Genomic DNA, 27,199 nt, shown 5'->3' on the forward strand with positions numbered 1-27,199 from the left:
ACGGTCATCATAGAATACGAGCATAAGCATAGATGATATATGTATTTTATAATTATTCTATAATTTTTTTGTTTTGTCTGTCCAACATAAAATTTCTGTGCATTTTCCTTTCATCATTTTGATGCTTTGTGGAAAAAAATAACTGAAGCTTTCCATTATGAATATATTTACGAGGGGGTACCTAAAAGAAACTGGAGGCAGAACCGTTAGCACGCCGGGCGAAATGCTTAGTAGCATTTTGTCTGCCGTTATGTTTGATTTCAAATTCTGCCGAGGTCTATTTTGCTTTTTATCCTTTCGGGGTCGATTAAATAAGTACCAGTTACGCACTGGGATCGATGCATTCGACTTAATCCCTTTGTCTGTCCTTGTTTATCCCCTCTATGTTTAGCCACCTGTGGGCAATAAAGAAATAAATATTATTTTGACTTAGTTTTATATGTTTACACTTTTATCGCCGTCAAAGTATATTCTCCATTTGAAGCAATGCATCGGTCCAGATGCATTTTCCATAGTTCGAAGCAGTGCTGGGATTCTTGCAAAGTGATACCTTTTAACGCCTCCGTCGTTTTTTTTTTTTCTTCACATCTTCCACATCTGCAAATTCCACCAGTTTTCGTCACCAGTGATGATTTAACTCACCAAGTCAGAGTGAGTTAGGTTCTTTAACCCTCGGTAACGGAGTAATGGGTTATTGATGAATATTAATAAAATCTGAAATCAGCGCTGATATGACTCCATTTTGCTTTTCTCTCTTGTCAGTCGTTAGAAAATTGACCTTAAATGGTTAAGAGTTGTTTTGATTCTTATTTCTAGCAATGCTATCGCTTACTAGCAATCTCCGCCACTTTAGTGACGTCTATACTTGTTGTCTTTCGGTTGTAAATTGCAAAAAGCCACCTTAATTTACACACACACACACACGCACACACACACACACTCACACATATATATATATATATATATATATATATATGATGAATACTCTTGTCCTGAACGACAAATGAGGGTGGCTTCAGTAAAATAAAGCGTTAATCATGTTCTTTGAAGACAAAGGTGTCTATTGAGGCCTACTGGTGCCTTGCAAACCTTTTGGCAAATGCAAAAAGTTGAAGACACGGTTTACTTCAGTGCTTGTGGATCATTCACTATGTGTTTTCTTGGTAAAACGGCAAGGTCTGCTTTGCTCGTGCTACAAAACCACAATGTCAGTTAAGAGGAGCAGCGTTTTGCGAGCGTGCTTGCACGAAGTTGGTCCTGATGCTGGAGTCGACATTGCTCAAATCTGTCAACTGAGGAGAAGCAGGATTGGCGCCAGATCCTGCGTTTTGATGCTTTGTTTTCCCAGGGAGAAAAGGAATGTAGCATCGCTTCAGATTGTCTTTTAGTTTGTCTTTGAAGCGCAAGAATGGCCTTCCAACTGACCTTCCTGTTGAAAATTGGCCAAAGAGAAGTTGTTTCGGAATTCTGATGTCAATCACACGTGAGAGATGACCGGACCATCTAAGCTGTATTTTGATGAAGATAGCTTCAGTATGTTGCATTTTCTTAGTACCTCACTGTCATGAATATCGTCACTCGGTTTTATATGGGAAAGAGTACGCAAGCATCGCATATGTAAAGTGTCAAGCTGGTTGATGTGCTTTCGGTACAGAGTTCAAATTCAGCACCGTACGGCAATTTTGTCAACATCACTGACTTATACACATCGACTTTAATACCTGGGTTCAGTCCCATTGCGTGGTACCTTGGGCAAGTGTCTTCTACTATAGCCTCTGGCCGACCAAAGACTTGTGAGTGGATTTGGCAGACGGAAACTGAAAGAAGGCCGTCGTAAATATGTATATATATATATATATATATGTATGTGTGTGTATATGTCTGTGTTTGTCCTCCCATCATCACTTGAAAACCGATGCTGGTGTGTTTACATCCCCGTAACTTAGCGGTTCGGCAAAAGAGACCGATAGAATAAGTACTAGGCTTACAAAGAATAAGATCTGGGGTCGATTTGCTCGACTAAAGGCGGAGGCGGTGCTCCAGCATGGCCAGTCAAATGACTGAAACAAGTAAAAGAGTAAAAAAGTATATATATATATATACTTATGCATTTACGTTTGTATAAACATATATATTAACATATGTGTGTGCGTGTGTGTGCGTGTGTGTGCGTGCGTGTGTGTATAGATGGATAAATAGATAGATAGATAGATAGATAGATGATAATTATATACGTATGCATATATATGCTTGTATGTTTGAGTTATTCTATCGATAACTATTTGCACTTCGATTGGCATAGCCACTTGATAGATATGTGTATTGACAATTGACACAGGACAGTTTTAGTTATATGTTACGGAGCAGTAATCAGTCTATTTGTTCCACTAACGGTTCAACCGCTTTTACACTGCAAAACTCATTAGACGAATTTGACAATTAGCGTAGCTAACATTCTAAGATGGAGCGGAATCGTGACGCGGCCATTGACGTTCTGATTATTTCGTTATGAGCCTATAAGTCTACGATAGTTACCGCTGGTATTGTAAAATTGATGCAAAAAAACCTGCTGTTGTTGTTTGTGGATGTGGTGGTAGCTGTTGTTCTTGTGTTTAGCTGTCGTGAATTCTATGATATTGGTTTCAGGTTTACTTGGCTGTCAATTTCACTTTGTAATGTCTCTTCGTGTGCCAATCTACGTAGGTTAAGTTTGAAAAACACAAAGACAAACACAAAAACACAAAGCAACAAACGAAAACAATAACAAACACACACACATAAAAAAAAGAATGAAAAAGAAATAAAAATAGAGATCAAAGTAGAAAATAAGAACAAATAACTGAAGCATTACTGTCCTCGTAAAGTGCAACCATGCTGAAATTCATTGGAGAGAGCGACTGACTACGAAGGTGCGTTCGAATCTGTGCAAGTGTTTATCTCTATGTGTATGGAAATGTGTGTGTGTATGTATATACACGTGCGTGAGCGGTCGAGAGAGAGAGAGAGGGAGGGATTGTGTGTGTGTGTGTGTGTGTGTGTGTGTGCGTACGCGTGTGTGTGTTCGTGTGTGTGTGTGTGTGTGTAGCTGTGTGTACAAGCGTTTGAGCATGTGTAGGTGCGTGTTTGTGCGTGCATGTGGAAGACAGAGAAAGAGAAAGAGAGTCGTTGAAAGAGAGTGGGCAGGTTGGGAGATAAATAGATAGATAGTTAGATAGATATAAATAGAGAGGGAGAATGAGAATGGAAGAGAGCAAGAGAGTGAAAGAGAGAGAGAGAGAGAGAGAGAGAGAGAGAGAGAGGGATGGAGGGAGGAAGAGATAAAAAAGACAATAGAAGGTAATTTTAGCATTAAACATGTCTTCCTTTCATAGAATTCAATGATAAAAATATATAAAATAAATTAACTGACTTGAATCAACAAAATGTATTCTTCAAAACAATACTACAACTAATAATACTAACAATAATAACACCACATACGCTACTACTACTACTACTACTACTACTACTACTACTACTACTACTACTACTACTACTACTGCTGCTGCTGCTGCTGCTGTTGCTACTGCTGCTACTACTACTACTACTACTACTACCAGCACCACCACTACCGCTACTGGTAATAATGATAATAAGAATAATAATGGTAATCGCTCAGAAACATTTCTGGTTGATTAAATTTAAAGCGTTCGATTTCTTTTTTGTAGTAAAATTTCTTGAACAGAACACAAGAACAATAACACCATGAGTAATAAAAGGAGGGGGTGGAGGAAAGAAATATAAACAAATAAATATTCTCTTTTACCGTTTTTTTTTGTTTTTGTTTTTGTTTTTTTCTTTAAAGATATATTTTTCTTCTAGTTTTCGAGCAGCAGAATAAGGGGAGGGGGGTGAAAATGCCTGATTACACAAATACAGAGGTACGTTAAAGAAAAATATACACACGCATACTTCCTCAAGTCATTGGGCTAGAAAATAAAATTCCGACTATACTCATACCATCTCAATAATTATAGAATAAAACCCCCGGTGTATGCTCTTACCATCTCAATAGTGAAAGTAGAAAAAAAAAAAAAAGAAAAAAGGAAAGGAAAAAGAAAGCAAAGGAGATCAGGAAGAAAAAAAATGCAAAATTGCTGAGGAGCTACAATCTCCTGCGCCGGTTTTATTCAGAAACGTCAGCGGCAACTGCTGGTGTATATATATATATATATATATATATTTTCTATGCACTCATGTTTTTTTCTCTTCTGCTTTTGTTTTGGTACAAGTACTTTTATAAACTTTTATGAAGATTCTAAACGACTATGTTCATTCGGGTTTTATGTCTCAGACTTCGTTTATAACGGGTTTTAACGCAGCTGAAATAAAAATCGTCATGTAGATTACGTTATTACTATCTTTTTTTTTATCAGATTTTATATATATATATATATATATATATATATATATATATATTCATTTTTGAAAGTATACGTGATGAATGTTTGTTTGTATACATGCAAACAAAAATAAACACATGCGCACACATAGGCATAAAGACAGATGCTTGTGTGCGCGCACAAAAACATAAGCGGTCACATAAATATAACATGCATTTATGTTTATGCGCATATATATATTATTTATGCATACATATTTCCTCTCTAATTCTTACACTCGCTATATATGTATATATATATATATATATATATATATATAGGCGTAGGAGTGACTTTTGGTAAGAAGCTTGCTTCCCAACGACATGGTTACGAGTTCAGTCTCACTGCGTAGCACCTTGGGCAAGTGTTTTCTGCTACAGCCTTGGACTGACCAAAGCCTGGTGAGTGGATTTGGTAGACGGAAACTGAAAGAATCTCGTCGTATATATATACATATATGTATGTATTTATGTATCTATTTGTGTGTCTGTGTTTGTCTCTTCCACCATTGCTTTACGACCGATGTCGATGTGTTTACGTCCCTGTTACTTACCTGTTCGGCCTAGGAGCCCGATACATATGTGTGTGTGTGTGTGTGTGTGTGTGTGTGTGTGTTTGTGTGTGTGTTTGTGTGTGTGTGTGTGTGTTTGTGTGCATGTTTGTCCCCCCACCCCATCATCACTTGGAAACCGATGTTGGTGTCCCTGTAGCAAAAAAGACCGACAGAATAAGTACTAGGTTTACAAAGAATAAGTCGTGGGGTCGATTTGTTTCACTAAAGGCGGTGCTCCAGCATGACCGCAGTCAGCATATATATATATGAGAGATTAAAGTGTACGTACGCCGCTATATATATATATATATATATATATATATATATATATGAATAATATAAAATGGGACAAGAACGCAAAACATCCAGACAGTTAGGTGATACAAGAAGGGGACAACAGCTTACCCACACACATATTTATGTGTGTGTGTACACAGAAATAAAGATAGAGCTATAAACACTGATACGTCTGACTGTATACAAAAATAAACTCATAAATTTAAAATATTTTCAGAAAGTCACTGCAATACAATATTGAAATAAGCGTAAAAACGAAAGTGAAACTGCAACAAGTGTTTTAATTTTTAACTTGCATTTCTAAAATTCGGATTTAAAAATCTATCTCCAGAAAGAAATGAATTTAATTTTCCGAGTAAGAAAATATGAAGAACCAGTTTAAAAGTGATCGGTACAGATATGTGAAAGTGACGTGAGGGTTGCGACGTGCGCAGATTAGTCAATTAGCACGGCACAGTTGTCGAGGAAAGGATTTAGTTTATTAATGAGGATAGCGTCAATAATCCTAAAATTTTCGAATTCCACTGGTGGCTTTGATGAGGAGTGTAATATCCTGATTGTGATATTTCTACTCACACAACACACACACACACACACACACACACACACACACACACACACACACACACACACACACACACTTCTCTCTCTGTCTCTCTCTCTTTAACTATCTATCTATCATCTATCTATTTTTGTATCTCCCCCTCTCTTTCATCCTTTCTCTATATCTCTCTCTATATGTATGTGTGTGTGTATAGCTATGTCTGTGTTTCGCGTGTGTGTATGTGTTTGTGTGTGTGCGGGTGTGTGTTTGTTTGTGTGTGTTAGTGTGTGTGTGTGTTTGTTTGTGTGTGTTAGTGTGTGTGTGTGTTTGTGTGTGTGCATGTGTGTGTTTGTTTGTGTTTGTGTGTGTGCGTGTGTGTGCGTATGTGTGTTTGTTTGTTTGTGTGTGTGTGTTTGTGCGTGTGTGCGCGCGCGTGCGTGTTTAACGGAAATATATTTGTGCGAATTCTTTAATGGCAGATGAGTAGTTTGTAGTTTGCGAACAGTATTTCGACACAAGCACGACTAAATTTATTCGACAGTGTATGATACACCAGGTAGATATGATTGATAATTCATGTCTGTATTGTTGATTGGGTGGTCGGTCAGTGTGTATATATTTTAGTTGCTTATGCGCGATTGCTTTTCAGAAAATGTTTTGTATCTGGTTTCATTTACAATTCTTGTATGTTTATTACAAACTGGTGTCTGCAATATGAAGCAAAATAGACGCAATTTATCAATACCCTTTTAACGTTTTTTGATTTGGCGATTATGTCTGTTGCTTCACTGCAGGTTATTCATACTGGTGATTTCAATCCGTATGCAAGCATCCTAGGCGGTTTTTTGAAGGGTTGATCTGTACTTCTGAAACAGACCCTGTAATCAGATTTTCCTGTGGAAGTTGGTTTTAATGGATCTCTCTTCAGTGACTCTGAGACATTAATCGAACCGACAGAGAGAGAGAGAGAGAGAGAGAGAGAGAGAGAGAGATATGTTGTGAATTCAAAATATTCAATGTGAAGTATATAGCTCTTTGTTGGCACTCCGTCGCTTACGTCGTCGAGGGTTCCAGTTGATCCGATCAACGGAACAGCCTGCTCGTGAAATTAACGTGCAAGTGGCTGAGTACTCCACAGACACGTGTACCCCTAACGTACTTCTCGGGGATATTCAGCGTGACACAGTGTGACAAGACTGACTCTTTGAATTACAGGCACAACAGAAACAGGAAGAAAGAGTGAGACAAGGTTGTGGTGAAAGAGTACAGCAGGATTCGCCACCATCCCCTGCCAGAGCCTCGTGGAGCTTTAAGTGTTTTCGCTCAATAAACTCTCACAACGCCCGGTCTGGGAATCGAAACCGCGATCTTATGACCGCGAGTCTGCTGCCCTAACCACTGGGCCATTGCGCCTTCATGAAGTATATAGCAGATCGGTTATATAAAGATTTCTTTGCTTGTTTTTTTTTTGTTTTGTTTTTGTCTCTGACACAGTAACAATTTCTATGTAGTTCTTTGCAAGCACAAGAAAAGATTTAAATATACATATATATATATATATATATATTTTTTTAAATGTACCAAAATAGTCGCAGGAGTGGCTGTGTGGTAGCCGTTATGTTCTGAGTTCAAATTCCACCGGTGGTCGACTTTGCCTTTCATCCTTTCGGGGTCTATAATTTAAGTACCAGTTATGCATTGGGGTCGATGTAATCGACTTAATCCCTTTGTCTGTCTTTGTTTGTCCCCTCTATGCTTAGCCCCTTGTGGGCAATAAAGAAATAAGAAGCTTGCTTTCCAACCACGTGGTTCCATGTTCAGTCCCACCGCGTGCAAACCTGGGCAAGTGTCTTCTACTGTAGCCTCGTGCTTACCTAAGCCTTGCGAGACGGAAACTGAAAGAAGCCCGTCGTATATGTATATGTGTGTATGGTGTATGTGTGTGTATGGTGTATGTGTGTGTATGGTGTATGTGTGTGTATGGTGTATGTGTGTGTATGGTGTATGTGTGTGTATGTTTGCGTTTCTGTGTTTGTCCAGCCCCCATCTCTTGACAGTCGATGCTGCTGTGTTTACGTACCCGTAACTTAGCAGTTCGGCAGAAGACCGATGGAATAACTACTAGGCTTACAGAGAATAAGTTCTAGGGTCGATGTGACTAAAGGCGGTGCTCCAGCATGGCCGCAGTCAAATGACTGAAACATATAAAAGAGTAAAATAATTTAAATTTTCAAAACTAACTCTTGTTGGTTTAAATTTCCCATCGGTACACAAGTTTAAATTTAGCGTGGTGGATTTTTGGGATCGATTACTTTACAAGAGAAACATAAGTTAACTTCAGTAATGCAAAGTTTACATTTTCTAGTTAAAAAATAATCGTAACATCGTCATTGGACTCATTTTCTCTCGCTTTTGCTGTTGTGATATAATGTACAATAGTTATCGATGCCTATCAGAGATTTGTATTTAATTCGACATATTGGAGTCATAGTATTATAGAACGTAGTCATGTAAGCTAGCTTTCGCAGCTCACAACTCAGCTGGGTTGACTTCATTTCCCAACTCGAATTTCAGAAAGATACGGGGTTACTGTTCCCGTATATACATTTCGGCACCAAAATTTAACTTTGTGCGTTATTACACAAGAAAATAATCAGTTATTTATTACATAGCAAAGTGTGATGTGTTAACTGAAAAAATACTGGAACAGATTCAACTCATCACAACATTTATTCGCATCTCTCAACATTCTTCGACGAAAAGGTGAAAGAATCGTCACAACTTATATATTTTCCAAATTTCCATAAAATCACACCAATAACATCGTGACTTTATTAGATCCATCGCGTCCCTTTTCAAGAAATATTGATCTTGCAAGCTATGAGGTAGCCCCTCGTAGGAAATCTCTCTCAAATCGTGCCCTACTATTTTACAAACGTAGCAACATACGAAATATGAATGCCGGAAAAAAATATTAAAAGATGAGTCCCTCGTTGTAAGGACGTCTTAGATCATTAACCTGCGTGTTCAAGGTTTACTATTCAACATCAGTAACTTACGTGCTTATGTAAGAACTCAATAATCATCTATATATAATTATTGTATATAAGGTGTGTATATAGTATTGTGATTCAGGATCTATGAGCTGCTTTCAAATCAATGGTAGAACATGATTCACTTTAATCATGCTTGTATTAACTTTTAGAAAGACATTAATGTTATACGCTCTCATTCACTTGTCCTATAAAGGTGTAACCTTGTGTCTATGTAGGAAATCAATAACTCTCCAATGATCACCATTCTATAGAAGTAAGCTGAACATTTCAATTTTTTGTTTTATTTTAAAGTTGCCTTCATTCCACCTACACTCGTTATATGCCTTATGCTGGTGCTATTAATTAAGCTATGTTCTGTACCGCTGTCAGCTGAAATTTATCTGAAGCTATTTCAGGTTATATAAGAAATAAATACTTTCTCCATAATCCACTCCCATCCCCCTAGAGAACATTTATCTATTCTTTCGTGATGAAGGAAGATGTATTAACCAAGAACAGCTTGACTTAGAGCAAATGAGTTCTCTCTTCTCGCTCCAGTAGAGATACCACATGCAGTGAGATTTTCAGCTTTCATCTTTAAACCATTTAAATTCATCTATACGATCCGAGATCATTTGGTGAATGTGGATTGGAAATAAGGTACTAGCAATTAGTTTAAGGGCTAATAGTTCTAAATTGAAATTCCTGCTAGCCGTAAGCAGTCGATTCACACATCCTTTCTATGTTCGATGAAGTATGAAGCAGTAACTTTCAAATCAAGAAAATACTAAAAAAAAGAGAAAGTGAATTATTATTGAGGGTTCAAAATATTTAGTTCAGTCATACATAGCTTTATTTAAGAGAGATTAAGGAACATGTTTAAAAATCAAGAAAAGTAGACAACCTACGAGGCACCCATTATACAATCGCTTAACTGCCTAAAAGTACAAGTCAAATTTTTCTTCTCGAATCACTTTAAAGCCTTAAAGAAAGAATAAAGTGAATGAAGAATAGGATGAGAAAGATTGGAGCGTCCTTCATTATAGCTTTGCTAAATCATTGCTGCCTTGTACAAACAATAGTAATACTATAGAACTACTAATGTTAAATTGTTGCCGTTTAATGTCATATTAGCCTTCATAGAACAAAGCTACGATTAAAAGCATAGCTTTCCGTGTAGCTAGAAATATCTTTACCTGTGCTATTGAAGGTGTTCTTCCCTATTATAAAGTTGTAAATGATGAATTGAGAGAGACTTGTTACTCTTTCTAGAAGGTTGAATGACATCCGAAGAAGTTGTCTCCTTGGTCAGTGTATCGGTATTAGACGTCTATTGTTTCTAGTAGTAATGTAAGTTTACTTTCCACTTGTGTGAAGGTATAAGAAGTAGAAGTTAGAGATGGAACGTATATACTTTTAGATTTAATGAATCAGTAATGAAAGAGCATTCACAATTTTTTATGAAAGAAATTTATAGACTAATGTAACAATAACCACTAACGTCCACAACAATATATTTCCAATTGCTTCGTATATGTACCTCTTGTCTTACATCTAAACCCAAATAAATCATCCTCAAAACGCCTCAGTAATAATTATTGCATTTTTCCTTGTTATTGTTTACGTTCTGCGTCAGACGTGTGGTGAGCTGATTTTACGAACAATGACGTTCCAGCCGTGATTACCCACCTTTGGTCTTTTATTCATAATTCAGATATAATGACTCTAGAACAATCTGGAACTCTATTATTCACGAAACATTTTCCGAATGATAGCGATGTTTGATTTTTGGGAGTATTGGCTGGTGATTCTAGCAGGTTGCTTTTGAGTGGAATTAAAAACAGAATAATTGCTAATGTTAATTCTTTTAACTAAAAATCCAATATCAGTTGCGTTACCTTAATCATATAGAAATATATATGAAATATTTTTTTTTTTTGTGTGTGTGTGTACCTTTTGATTAAGGAAACAAGTATCAATTTGCTTATAAATTAGGTTTTCAAATTCTTTCTTCTTTGTTTTGTATTCATTTGTTTATTAGCTGATAGTTTGAATTTTTATTGTTATTTGTTTTGTAAGGCGGTGAGCTGGCAGAAACGTTAGCACGCTGGGCGAAATGCTTGGGGGTATTTCGTCTGCCGTTACGTTCTCACTTCAAATTTATCGACCCCTTTCGGGTCGATAAATTAAGTACCAGCTGCGTACTGGGGCTGATCTAATTGACTGCTCCCACCACAAAAATTTCGGGCCTTGTGACTAGAGTAGAAAAAATTATTATTTGTTTTTGTTGTTGTTATGGCGGTGAGCTAGCAGAATCGTTAACACTCTGGAAAAAAGCTTAGCGGCACTTCGTCCGTCTTTACGTTCTGAGTTCAGCTTTCACCGAGGTCGACTTTACCCTTCATTCTTACGGGGTCAATACAATAAGTATCAGTTGATCACTGAAGGTCGATGTTATCCACTATCCTACCCATTAAAATTTCAGGCCTTGTAACTATAAAATAAAGGATAATTATTTGGCGCTTTTGTTAGGCAATGAGCTGGCAGAATTGTTATCACACTCGACAAAAGGTTTGACAGCATTTCGTTCACCCTTTTTTCCTTTTTAATTTCTGAGTTCAAATTCTACTGAGTTAGACGTTGTCTTTCGTCCTTTTGAGTTCGATAAAATAAATACCATTTGAACACTGAATGTTGATGTAATAGATCAACACTGTTCCTCAAAATTTCAGGCTTTGTGTTTATAATAAAAAAGATCATTTTGTTGTTGTTGTTAATGCTGCTGTTACTGTTGTTGTTGTTATTGTTGTTTGTGCACAGGTAATCTCTGGAAAGGAAAACGATAACTCCAAACCTGTTTCCGTGACTATCTAATTTTTTACCACAAGCATTCCATTTAGGTCTACATTATCAAATGTGTATCTTTTTGGTTTTTGTTTTGTAATCTGTAAAGACTACGTAGTGTATATTTGAGGATATTTGGCTGCTATCTTCAGCTTGCCGAGAGATTATAGTGAGTTACGCAGATTCGTTTAATTTCTGGTTGTTATTGTCTTTGTTATTTTTGTTGTTTTAGAATATCATTGATCGAACTGACAAATATCTACAGGCGTTCTAACTACATCCCTCTGATTATATTTGTAGACTTAATATATCTCTTTCGACATGTGACTGGGTACTTTCCGCTCTGAGTTCGGATCATGTAGAGGTCAAAATTACCTTTCATCTCTTTCGGGGGTCGATATAAAAGTAACATCCCGGGGGGCCAGTCATTATCGGAATTGTAAAAACGCCGAATCGGACGTCCTGCAGTCTTTGTTTCGGCTCTAAACACTTTGAATTTAAATCCCGCCATGGCTAACATACGTGGTAGACATAGCCCGTCGCCTGGTTTAGCACCACCTCTCTTTCTTGCAAGCATTCGACCTGGGTTTCAGGTCCGAGGATATCTTCTTTCATTCTCACCAGTTTCGGCACAGAACGAATTATGGACACTGCCTTCTTCTTGGGTGAAAAATACAAAATAAATGAATAAAAAAATATCCCTTTTACCGTTCACTTGTCTATTTGTTGCAGTGATTGGACAGCGGTCATGGTGGGGCAAGAATTTTAGTTGAACAAATCGACCCCAGTATTTAATTTTTTTTTTAGAGTCTGGTACTTATTATATCAGTCTGTTTTGCCGAAATGCCAATTTACGGAAATGTAAACAAGCAAACACTGGTTGTCAAGCGGTTGTGGGGAACAAACTTAGACACAAAAACAAACACACACACACACACACACACACACACACACACACATATATATATATATATATATATATATATATATATATATATATATATATATATAGATAGATAGATAGATAGATAGATAGATAGATAGATAGATAGATGCGACGGGCTTCTTTGAATTTCTGTTTACTACATCTGATCACAAGGCTTTGGTCAGCCGGAGTCAATAGCACAAGACAACTACTCAAAGTGCCACGCAGGGGGACTGAATTCGGAACCATGCAGTTGGGAAGCAAACTTCTTACCACACAACCACACATATGTTTTTCTTAAATGATGAAATGATATGACTCGAAGGACCGAGATTTCTTTGCTCTTTCTAGAAGGTCGCTTCACTTACATACAAGCGCTTACAGGATTCTTCATAAGGTATGAAGTATAACGTATAATTCTCGTTTGCAAAGGATAAATTCAAATATTTAAGCTTTCTAAACGTGATGTAGTTCCTCTCCTAATATATAGTTGCTTTCTTACTAACTCTTGTTATAGCAAATCAGTGAACTGGTAAGGAATGATTAGAAGAATGTCACAGGGAAATTTTTCAGGATTGACGTGAAGACATGTAAGACGAAATGTTGAGAGCCAAATTGCACCTGTTGGCTGATGGGAGTTGAAGAGTGAGTAGGATATGTATAGAAAAGGGAAGGGAGAGAAGAGGACGGAGACTAAAAGAGAGAGAGTGTGTGTGTCTAAGGAGAAGAGAGAGCGTAAGGAGGAGAGAGAGCATAAGTAGGAGAGAGAGAGAGCACAAACAGGAGAGAGAATATAGAACGTAAGGAGGAGGAAGAGAGAGAAAGAGCGTAAGGGTGGGAGAGAGATGGTAGAAGTGAATGAGGTAGCGATAGGGGAAATAAAGGCTAAATAGTCGAAAGCATAGTTTTCGGCATCGAGCTATAATGGAAGAAATAAAGGATACAACACTAATAGAACGAGATGCTCACACGTACACACACACACACACACACATATGCATAGAGGCACACATAGGTATAGCTTTAGAAATTGCTATGTGTGTGTATACACGAAAATTCACACTCGCACACACATACACGCGCACACACACACACACACACACACACACACACACACACACACATTGCTGAGTCTGGTGGAAGGTGCAGTACACATGGCCCTTGCAGTCCGTCTGAAAACGGCGCGTTTGATGATACGGTTAACGTTCTGTCTAAATTGTTGCAGTTCAACGCATCCGAGAAATACACGAAAGGGGAAGATGATTTCAAAGGCCTGGTATTCTGGAGCGAAAGTTGCCGCCACATCCAACAACGTCCACTCTTATCTAAATGGCATCTATCTTCTCTTCTATCCTCTCTCAGTTTCTCAGACCATGAATTATCCACAAGCCTAACTTGTATTTATTCCATTAACAATGATCTTAAGAGCATACTTTAGTAGAACTCAACCAGTACTTTTTTCTTTTCTTTCCTTTTTTTGTAATTTCGTAAAAACTCAAGCCATGCACTGATCTGAAAAACACCACTGCACAGAGTAGTTAGGGTACAGGAGTTACTTGTGGGTTGACGGTGCCATATTGGTGAAGGTATGGGATGAGCTCCGAGGTGCAAAAGCAATTATAGTGGCGATAGAAACGACAGATAGAGGGAATAGCATCCTTGTGGATCAAAGGTAAATTATGACCAATAATAGGTAACGCTCTTAGGCTTGGGCCGCTGTGCCTAACTTGACTCTTTAACCAGGCTGCTGAGTAAAAAAAAATAAATAATTGCATATACAGCTGAAGAAAGACGATAGGATGCAACCCAATGGACAGAATAACGAAAACAAAATAAATAGAGAACCACAATAATAGGCCTATCTCTCAACTACCGTAGGCTGGTGTTTTCGTATGATGGAATCAAGTTACAATCATCATTATTTTGGACCACCAAGCCACTAGAAACAGCTGTTGGACTCGTAAAACTCTTACTCAACCCCTTTCATCCTTGATGTCATTTCTATTTTGTGTAAGTCGAACATTTTTATATGTATACATATGTACATTTTCTGTATTTAACATAATTTTTATATCGACTTGCCTAACTTGCTTGTCCATACTAGGCAAAAATAAGAAAACAAATCGATCCCCAGTACGTATATATTTAAAGTTATGATTTATTCTATCAGTTTCTTTTGTCGAGCTGCTCAGTTGCTGAAGCGTAAATGGGACACTTCTCCTAGGTGTGATGCACTAGGTCTGGACCCGAATAACCTGGTTTCGAAGCTCAGAGTAAGTGCAACAAAAAGTTAAAATTAAACCTACAATAAAGGAGGCAATTCCACAAATATTCCACATGTATTTAAAGACATCACACACAAGGAAACACACACATAGACATATTCATACACATACATAGATACATACATAAATACATATACGTATATTCATACGTATATATATATATATATATATATATATATATATATATATATATATATATTTCTTCTCTCGCATTGCAAGAAATAAAGAGAGAGAGAGAGAGAGAGAGAGAGAGAGAGAGAGAGAGAGAGATGAGGATAAAGCTTTGAGAAAGAGAGAAAAGTGACAGAGGTTCAGTGAACGTAAGAGACTGTCAGAAATTCCAAAGAATCAAAGACCAAGAGATACTTTACCATTTATATGTTACTTATAAGGAAGACGTAATTAGACACGTCTCGCAAATTTCATTCCAGAAGGAATGCTTCGAAACCTTACCGGATTAGCAGACGAAAATCAGGTGGGTCTTGAATTACATGCGGTAATCTTCCTGTAAGTACTTTGATGCTCTCAGAGAATGTAAAACAACTGTAATATTTATTGTGCCAAACAAAAAATTGCAAAAGTGAAAAAGAAAGAATAATTCTGCGGTATTTCCAATAATCTATAATGACCAATTAGTATCTTATCGCATAATCTGTTTGCTAATCCAGTATTAACTTATAATGATTCAAACTCATATTTCTGTTTGTTTTCGTTTCTTTTCTTTTCTTTCTTTTCTTCTCTATTTCTTTGCTTTTCACTTTCTCGTTTATAGTATTTCTTATGCTTCGGAATACATGCATATGGTAAGAATCTTTTCTACTCTAGGCACAAGGCCTGAAATTGGGGGGGGGGGGGTAGAGGCCAGTTGATTAGATCGATTCCAGTACGCAACTGGTACTTAATTTATCGACCCCGAAAGGACGAAAGGTAAAGTCGACCTCGGTGGAATTTGAACGTTTCTGCCAGCTCGCCGCCTTATGTTACTTGTCTTGTTTTCCATTTGTTTCTTTCGTTTTTCGCATACACGAGTTTGTCTTCGTACTCCTCGTTGCTTTCGTATTTCGTATTTCATGTTGTTTGCGTCTTGTGACGTCCTGTACCCATATATGCATATACATACATACATACATACATACATACATACATATATATATATACATATATATATATATATATATATATATATATATATATATATATATATATATATATATATATATATATATATATATATATATATATATATATATATATATATATACTGTATTTAAAAGCAGCAGAAATTCCTGCTGCTTTTAATAAACCATATTACTCTACCTCTGGTATTTGAGTACTCTTTTTTTCCACCTTGTTGCACATTTTATGTGCTTACTCCGGTAAATATATATATATTATTTATATCATTTTATGACTGAACGCCACGCATCCATTTCCAAGTAAGTTCATCTACATATACTACATATGTGTTTGTGCACGAGTGCGTGTGTATAGTCCAATGATGGCTAGAAATGGTAAACTCGAATTCACCCTCACTCCCCTTCTTGAAATTGATTAATAAAACACGTACTCCATAAAAATGTATTGAGTTATATTTCAGTCTATATAATCGATCTCAAATTGATGAAAGTCAAATTTCACATCAGATGAATTCGAAATAAGGACGTAAACGGAACAGCGAAATGAAATTGAACTAATTATATTTTCAAAAAATGACATGACACTTATTGTATCAACAGAAAGAAAATGAAGGTCAAAATTCATCCTGGCAAGATATGAAATCGGAATATAACGAACAGATCGTAACGAAAAACTACAACGTATTTTTGTCGATTCTAGACACTAACCGTCATGCTTTGTTGAAATGTTAATAAAAATAACAGACTGAAAAATCATAAATAGATAAAACTACAACAAAAGTCTTTTTTAAAAATCACCTTTAATCGCTCTCCCTCGTCTATCCGTATAAATAACGATTTCATTTAAAAAGGAAATGCTCGAAGGCAAGTCAGCAAATTGTATTACCGATCATTTGAAAGAGAGTCTTAAGAGCCACTCCTGTATATATTTGATGAAGGATTCTTCTTATTTTACAACACGTCGTCTATATTCATTTTGGTAAACTCCTTGCGTATAAAGTAAGGTTCATCAAGTACATAACATTCGTCCTCTATTTATATTACAAACCAACAACATCAAAAAAAGTAATATCTTCAAAAAGTTTATAAGCAGTCACACGCTTATATGTGTATGTATCGATATACGTACGTGTGTGAGTTTGCACGTGTGTGAGGCCTTTGTGAGAGAGAGAGAGAGAGATATAGAGAGAGAGATAGAGAGAGAGAGAATGTGTGTGTGTGTGTGTGTGTGTGTACCTAAGCACACGCACGTACATACTGATCATATCGTGTGGGGCGTCCTGTGAGAGGCAAGAAACTGGTTTTGACATTTAGTGAAGATTTAATCGGAGTGATAGTAAGAGGTAAACAGAGTGAAAGCAGGGGAGTAATGTGTGTGGGCGTACTTATGCGTGTTGGGGAGAGGAAAACAAACAGTTACAATTTGTTTAAATATATAGTTAGGACAAGATACTTGAAGAGAACATATATATATGTATATATAATAAATAATCGGTCAGATCCAGAGAAAGACATAAGCTAACAAATAGAAGAAACGGAAGCACAAGGTATACATACATACATACATACATACATGCATACATACATACATATATACATACATACATACATACATACATACATACATACAAGCATGCATCAATACTTACATACATAGGTATACAGAGGTAATGATCCTATGAGTCGGTTATGATCACCAGTAAGGTGATGATTAAGTTTCTCTGGATATAATATAGGGGTCCTATACATCTCTGTCTCTCTGTCTGTCTGTCTCTCTCTCTTTCTCTCTCTCTCTTTCTCTCTCTCTCTCTCTCTCTCTCTCTATCTATCTATTTTTCTATCTATCGATCTATCTATCTATCTACACAAACACACACACACACACATATATATAAGTAAAAAATTAATGAGTGCGTGCCTTACATAAATAATATTTTCAGGATTAAATAAATAGACAACAGAATATATATATATATATATATATATATATATATATATATATATATATATATAATATTATATTATACTATATTATATTATATTTATTATATTATATCATATTAGAGGAAAAAGGATAACAAAAACCAAGGCAGGACAGGTACCTCAAGTCATTTAGAATATTCAATTAGGTCGACTTTGCCTTTCATCCTTTCGTGGTCGATAAATTAAGTACCTGTTGTGTACTGGAGTTGATCTAATCGACTGGCCCCACCTCCCCACAAATTTCGAGCCTTGTGCTTAGAGTAGAAAAGAATATTTAATAAGGGTAAGGTGAATTTGAAGTCTTACAGCTGTTTCTAGGATATACCATGTGATAGGCCAGCATGTCTGTACACTGGATATACCGTCATCAGAGACATGGTGGGTATGTATGGAAGATCCAGACAGGGAAAATACACAGTTTTTAAGGAATAATGTAATGAATAAAATAATAGATAGAAGAATACAGACAGGAGAATAAAGATCACAGCTCATCTTCTTCCACAGGGAGGGTTTGGATACATCAATGATAGACATATATGGGCTGTGCGGGAGTGAAGCATTTCACATACCCTGTGGAAGAAAGTGAGCTGTGAATTTTATTTTCCTGTCTATATTCTATTATTTACTGCTTCCATCTCCTATCTATTATTTTATTCATTATTTTCTTCCTTATAGATTGTGAATTTCCCTGTCTAGATCTTTCATACATACTCACCTTGTCTCTGATGACGGAATACCCAGTGTACAGACATGCTAGCCTATCACTTGGGATATCCTAGAAACAGCTGTAAGACTTCAAATTCACCTTACTCAAACTAAATATTCTAAAAGACTTGAGATACTTATCCTGCCTTGGATTTGTGTTCCTTTTTTATCTAACATAATATATACCTGCTAACTTGGAGGCCTAATACGGATCCCTAGCACCAGTGTAAGCCGTGAACCTGGAACCTGACGGATAATCAATTATAGCACTTATTCAGCGTACCTATTCGTTTAAATCACCAGTGAACTAAATCCCCCATATTCTGTGTGTGTGTGTGTGTGTGTGTGTGTGTGTGTGAGTTTATATTATAATAATAAAAATTAATTTAATATTAAACTAATGGAGTACTCAGTTTATTTAATAGTGTACAAATCTATTATATTTTAGTGAGTTATAATGTTGAGAGTGACTTCGAAGTTTCGGCTAGATGAGCCATTATCTGTCTGTGGTGGGTTTGAGTTCATATCGACTCATAATATCCGTTAAGTTTGAATCTTATAGGGTACGGTCAGTACACACACACACACATGACAATCTATCTATGCATCTATCTGTTTACCTAACCGTGTGTGTGTGTGTGTGTGTGTGTGTGTACTCATTGTACTCTAGATCATGGGTTAACTAGCCGAAGCTTTGGAATTACTATCGATACTAATCTTGTTAAAGATTAATAATTTTATACTTTTATTTGAAGATAGAAGCAAAAAATAATATATAGTCTGTACATATGTGTCTATGTATACGTCAGTATATATGTGTGTGTATGTATGCCTGTGTATATATGTATATATATATATATATATATATATATATATATATATATATATATAGAGAGAGAGAGAGAGAGAGAGAGAGAGAGAGAGAGACAGATCAAGCTAATCCAATCTTCGTTGTCCCACTCATGGACTTTTTCTTCTTGTTTCTGTTTAGTTGTGTTATTTGAATGTCTGGCGCAGTTAGAATAACCTGTGACAATTCGTTCGACCTCTTTATACATATAATTATGAAAACACTTCACTACTTAGTTCGATTTTTACCCACCTTGGTTTCGTATACGGTGTTCCCGCTTGGAAGCTTGGACAAATGTTTGTAATAGCTTTGGCTTGACCAATACCTTTGTGAATGAATTTTGTGGAAGTAAACTGCAAAAATCCACCGCATATGTATATGTGTTTAGGGCTGTTTCAGTGAAAATCGCTGCATTGAACTAAAATTTCTCTTTTGATATTTGTTACGTAATTAAGGCTGCGGGTTGACAGAATCGTTAGTAGAATGGACAAAATACTTAGCGGCATTTCGTCCGACTTTTCGTTCTGAGTTCAAAATTCCGCCACGGTTTACTATGACCTTGTGGAGTCGCGCGGCTTAGTAGTTAGGGAGTTGGACTCCTGATCGTAAGTTTGTAGTTTCGATCCCGAACCTGGTGACACTTTGTGTTCTTGAGCAAGACACTTCATCTCATGTTACTCCAGTTCACTCATCTGACAAAAATGATTAATCTTGCGACAGATCAGTGTCCCATCCTGGTGGGGAATTTATACTCCATAGAAACCAGGAAACCGGCCTTCATGAGTCGGCATAACTCGAGAAAGTAACCTTACCGTTTTTACCAACTTTCATGACTTTCATTATTTAGAGGTGGATAAAATACCGGGGCCGATGTATTCGACTTACTCCCTACCTCGAAAATGCCGGCCTTGTACCGAAATTTGAAACCGATGTCAGTTACGTCATTTTATTCGAAAACAAGACATTTCTATTCGAAGGAAATCGGAGTAGCGTTCAGAATGTAATAGGACAGAACTGCAAAGAATTTTGTCCAGTCATCTGCCAATCCATATGAATAATGATGAAGACTCGGCACTTCTCGTTTCCATAGGGACTATCAATCAACTTGATGTCTCTCTTTTTTTATTTTTTATTATTATTATCGTATATGTATCTCTAGGGGTCAGAAACGTTTTCCCCTCATGAGTATATCAATACATCATTTTAGATAGTAGTACATTGACTGTGACAGATATGTAAGTCCAACAGTATGGCTTATCTGAGGTAACATCTGCTAAAAAATTACGACCCATAACTGACAAAGTACTGATAAAATTATGGCAGAGGCTGTGAATGAGTGAATGAAGGAGAAAGATAGAAAGAAAGTCAGTGAGAAAGAGAATAAAGGAGAATATGTTTGCGTATGTAGGGGGATGTATATTTGCATGTACGTGTGTATGCGTGCGTGTCTGTGTATGAAGATGAGAGGGTGAGAGAGAGAGAGAGAGAGAGAGAGAGAGAGAGAGGGAGAGAGAGAGAGAGAGAGAGGGAGAGAGAGAGAGAGAGAGAGAGAGAGAGAGATAGAGAGAAAGATTAAAATCGGGTATTCCAAGGAGAACATAGTGAGACAGAATTTCTTAGAAAATGGTAGGTAACTGATATTTCAAGATAGAATTTTGACAAGAGAACAAGATAGCATAACGTGAACTATAAGAGTAAGTATTTGGTTGTCTTGATAATCTCACACTTGACGAGGCAAGTGAGGTTTTACCCAGATCTTAGCTCTTAGCATTTTATAATCTCGTATTCTGCTTGATGTTTGTCTTGAAATTTCAGCGTCCCTCGTCACCCCTTTAAACAGCATCGAATGTAAAACCGTTCCACAAATGCTTAACTATTTGTAGTTCACACTTCGAAGCTATGTTCGCTAAGAACGAACGAAAGAAAATACGGGTCTACCAGTAATTTCTCTCTCTCTCTCTCTCTCTCTCTCACGCACATACGCACATACGCACACACACATATATATATACATGTATGTATGTACGTAAATATGTATATACACATGGACACCTTTAAGAGAGGGTGCAATAAAAGCGAATATATTCAAATTTGGCACTGAAATATTATAACTTATAAACAGAAAAAAAAAAAATAAGACTTGAAAATTAAATTCAAAAGAAACATGATATAATCTATATATTTCTTGCGATATTAACAATTCTTCCACTAGACATGTAGTTATTAAACCAAACACATATTTGTCAGCGTCATCAGCGGGCGAAAACGACACAAGTACCAAAATATCAGTCGTTAAGTTTACACTGGTAACGTCAAAAAATATAACCGGAATAGATCGTGAACAGCCGAAATAAGATTTACACATAAAAATACTGTACATGCAGAGACTGTCAATGTAATATAGAATAAAGCCATTTTAGAACGAGAAAATTTCTTTTTGCACAACGGTTTCGAAAAGATCTCAGCAAAATTTTAAAGCACCGAAATCGGGAGCCGCAACATAATATCGAAGAATAATTTAAGTAAAACAAACAAATGGTGTGTCTGTGTGTATATATAGATATATATATATATATATATATATATATATATATATATATATAAATGTGTGTGTGTGCGCGCGCACAGATAGCTAGATATATAGATAAATTAATATAAACAACTCGGCTCACTAGAATACCATAAAGGAAAAATTCAATCGTTACTAAATATGACATAAGGGTGCCGAGACATCTACATTGCTAGAGATAAGAGTATGTGTATGTATATAGAGTATGTGTATATATATATATATATATATATATATATATATATAAATATATGTGTGTGTGTGTGTGTTTGTGTATATATATATATATATATATATATATATATATATATATATATATATATATATATATATATATATATATATATATATATATATATATGTATATATATATAAAGTTTAGGTTAGTTCAAATATTTGGGGGACTTTTAAAAGCAATTTCGCTGCATTTTATCGTGAAGAAAAAGTCTCACTTATCGCAAAATGTGAAGATGCATTATTAGCAACTGTAAGCGGCCTCCGTGGACTGTTAGATATCCATTTCGGTATCTTTTTTACCAAGTGAACTGGCACAAAGCCTTATCATTATTTTAAATCAATAAATATTTACTGTCTGTAGCTTCAATTGAAATTTGGATGTCACGAATGTGGTACTTCTGCATATTTTTTTGACCAAAGATGTATTAGCAAGGAAGTGTTATTTAATCCGTACATGTAACTGTCTGATCGTACTTGCGATGTAGAATCCGTTTGTTTTGCTACATGCGATTTAATACACCAGTCGTTCAATTGAATCATCATAGCAATTTTCTTAGTGTAATACCGTTAAATTGCTTCATGGCTCGCTATTAATTTCATTCGGTGTGGTGATCTTAGTCGAGAGCAGGATGGCTGGAGGCAAACGTCCTCCATAGGACCAGCATAATATCCTGATACTATGATCTAAAAGTTCTCTGAATACATCCGGCCATTCGCCCGTACATTGCTACCATCTTGGTTATATGTATGCATGCATCTATATGTGTATATATATATATATATATATATATATATATATATATATATATATATGTATGTATGAATGTATGTATGTATGTATGTATGTATGTAGGTGTATGTGTGTGCGCATATATATATAAACTTACTTTTAAATGGATGAACGGCGTCAATTAAATAATAATATAAATAATATATACAGTATATATATATGTGTATGTGTGTGTGTATATATATGTAGTTATAAAATATGTCCTTCTGTTTAAATGTAATTTCATAAAATTTCTATATCTTTATGCAGATGAGGATTGCTCTGCATTTTATATTTGATGTAATGTTCACATTGCTGAATTAAATGAAATCGAATGAAACGATCGTACTGCATTAACTTTGTATATCCTTGTTGCTTCTTTTGACTTATATATATATATATATATATATATATATATATATATATATATATATATATATATATATATATATATATATATATACATACATATACATACATATATACATACATATATATGTGTATAATATATATATATATATATATATACACACACACACACACACACACACACACACACACACACACACACATATATATATATATGGATACAAGACTCACTAGTAGTAAACAACATGAAATACGAATACAAATGAGATAAATACACAAGAAACGAGAGAAAAATGGAAAACAGGACGGATGCTACAAAGAATACAAAGAACGACCATTCATCAGTTGTCGGCTGCCTCTCTACTCTCCATTTCGGGCAGAGGTGCATGCGTGCGCTAATGTATATGCGTTATATATATATGTACATATATGTCTAGATTGGTATGTGTGTATGTATGTATTTTTCTCTCTATATCAATGTGTGTGAGTGTGTGTGTGTGTGTGTGTGTGTGTGTGTGTGTGTGTGTGTGTGTGTGTGTGTATACTTACACACACAAATACGAAGGAATCAATAAATAAACAAAAAAAAAAGAAAAACAATGTGAAAAACTGGATTCGATAGCAAAACGCATAAATAAGAATATGACCGAATAGCGAACGGAGAAAAACCAAACTTTTATGTTAGTGAAAAGCAGAAGGATTGATAAAAGAAAGAAGTAACCGAGGAAGAAATCTGTGGAAAAATAGAAGGCCGAATTGGCCTCATTCCATTCCAATTTAAGAAGCGTCAAGTTGAACTTCGATGTTTAGCGTTGCAAAAGAACTGGCTTTTGCACTCGATAAATATCTAGCTGTCAGTTTTGATGTTTTGTTCAGCGACTATGGTTGTTAACTATGCTTACACACGCACACGTGCTTACAAATATGTGTGTGCATTTGTGTGTGCGTGTGTGTGTTATGTGTGTGTGTCTGTGCGTGTGTCTGTGCGTGTGTATGCGTTTATTTTCTTGTGTGTGTGTATATATATATGTACATATATATATATACATATGTGTGTGTGTGTGTGTGTGTGTGTGTGTACATACAAAGAAGCATATACGTATATGCATGATTGAGTCTGTATGTTTTTACATATGTTCTCAATAGATAGTGACTTCGAAATGTAGCCAAATCTAATTTTTTCGCCTGTTTCACATATTCAATAGTAGATCAGTCTGCTCCTACTCATTTGTCTATGCGTATACATATCAGGGTACAGGACGTTAGAACAATGAACTACAGGCAACGGAACGAACACATAGGAAAACAGAAAGCCACTTGTAATTATTCATCAGCTGCCTCTATTCTAACTCGACGTTTCGAAGATAAGGCAGGACGTACTCCAGAATAGTCTCTTCCTGAGTAGTGGATCAACCAACTAAACAGAGGATTCCAAGGTGGCAAACGTAAACCAAGACAGGAAAAATTGGACAGTGAAAACAACATAAAAAAGCCGTACGGCCAAACGCGAATCTGATGTAGAACGCTAGTAGTTCGTCTTGCCTTCACAGCGGCTGGAGTGAAAAGAAAGTTGACCACAGGTCACACGAGAGCAGAGAGGATGGTGGAGGGAGGAAGTGCAACAAGGAGGAAGAAGCAGGAGTGTATAGCAGTGAAGTAGAAAGTAGAAGTTAGAATAACAGAAAGAAGCAGAGCGAGACGGGAAGATGGGTAAGGAGAAAAATAGATAGGTAGATAGAGGGATAGATAGAAAGATAGAGGAAGACAAACACACACACACATATATATATAAACACACACACACATATATATATAAACACACACACACATACATATATGTTTATGCCCACATTCATAAACATATATATGTTGATAGGTAGTTGACAAAACTCGCAACCGTTATTTTTTCATAACCTAAAAAATCATACGTTATCGAGACGATATCCAGGTTGAGAGTTTTCTTTCCTAATCTAGTTTGACACTTGATACGCCATATTACGTGAAGAGGATTGTTGGAGGATGCCTCCAAATATCCTGATTGATTTGATAGTTACACTTCATATGTTAGTTACTACGTAAAAGCAGTTTCTGTCTGTGTGAGACCCTGTATCTTGGAGTATTCTTCAATTGAAATTCCGAAGTGTTTTATAATTACTGTCGTAGAACGACTGCCGTACATCTGCCTCTGAAAATAATAAGGGGGAAAAAAGAGTTAACTCCCTTATAAAAACAGTGTTATTCTAGACGAGTTGCCTATTAGCGCTTTAATAACTGTTACAACGAATTTATGTAGCAATCGCCATCAATCTTTCTAACATTACATGGTATTCATATTGGAAACTTGTTTACCAGCGACCAGTAAAGAATAAGGTGAATATGACCATGGTTTCGCAAATCAGATGCATCCTCTAGGTTAGAAATGAAGTGAAACTTTATGTCTGTAAAACTTTAAACACCGACTTGTGGGAAATGTTAACTAACTGTCTGCAAATGTAGGGATCAAGCCACTGATCAGGTTCAGGATCGAATTGAAAAGTGCAGTGCTTGTGGTTGGGGAAGAACTGGATAAAAAGAGGGAAATAAGATTGTGATTGAACGTTGGCTGAGAAACGAACGGAAGTAAAGAGGATTCATGAAACGAAAAAAGAGGATATGGGATGAAAAGGGAGTCTTTGAAGGTTCTGATGGAGCAGAAAAAGGGAATTCGTATATTAATTGGATTACAGAATTAAAAGCAGAGGAGAAAATGTACAGGGCGAGTGGTAAAAAAAGTGGTGATAAAGAAATAAGAAATGAAGAAAATGAAACTGAAGAAAATCGCTATATCCCTGAGAATAGTGAAGAAGTACATACTGATGGAGACGAGGGTGGACGAGTGATTACAAATATTGAGGATGGCTTAACGATGAAAAGAAGGAGATTCTTGAAATGTTGCGCGCCAAAATTTTGGTGTAACCAATGAAATGCTACCATATCGACGACAACCGAATCCATACTTACAGCCGGTTCTGTCTCAGCAGTTCTATCATTAAATCAGTTCAAAATTTATAGATCCTGTCTTTATTAGATGATAGGAAGGGAAATTTTGCTGCTGTGTCTTGCTTGATAGAGACTTGTAAGTATATATGACTATATAATATGTGTGGAGTAAATATACACATGTGTCTGTATGTGACATATGTATATGTTTGTGTGTGTCTGTGCGCATGTAAGTGTATGTACATGCATGTATATATATGTATGAATGTATGTAAATATGTACAATTGTATCGGTGTATCTCTCTATGTTATTGTTTTTGTTTTTCTGTTTGTATGCGAAGGCGCTTGGCTAAGTCGGTGAGATGTTCGGTTCACTTCATTTCACACTGCTAAGCCCACTCAGGTCGCAAAAAGTGTATTTCAAAGGACCAGGTTTGTTACATTGTGTCATGCTAAATCTCCCTGAAGAACTAAGTGTCTGAGGAGTACCCAGCCACTTGCACGTTAATTTCATCAGCAGGTAGTCCCGTTGATCATATCAACAGGACCACGCATCGTCGCAACCGATGAAGAGTACATTTTTAGGCTTGTGTAGTGCGTGTATGTGTGTGTGTGTATATATATATATTATATATATGTATATATATATATATATATATATATATATATATATATATATATATATATATATATATATA

The sequence above is a fragment of the Octopus bimaculoides genome, chromosome 1 (genome assembly GCF_046866305.1).
Source record: "Octopus bimaculoides isolate indiv1 chromosome 1, ASM4686630v1, whole genome shotgun sequence".
NCBI lineage: Eukaryota > Metazoa > Mollusca > Cephalopoda > Octopoda > Octopodidae > Octopus > Octopus bimaculoides.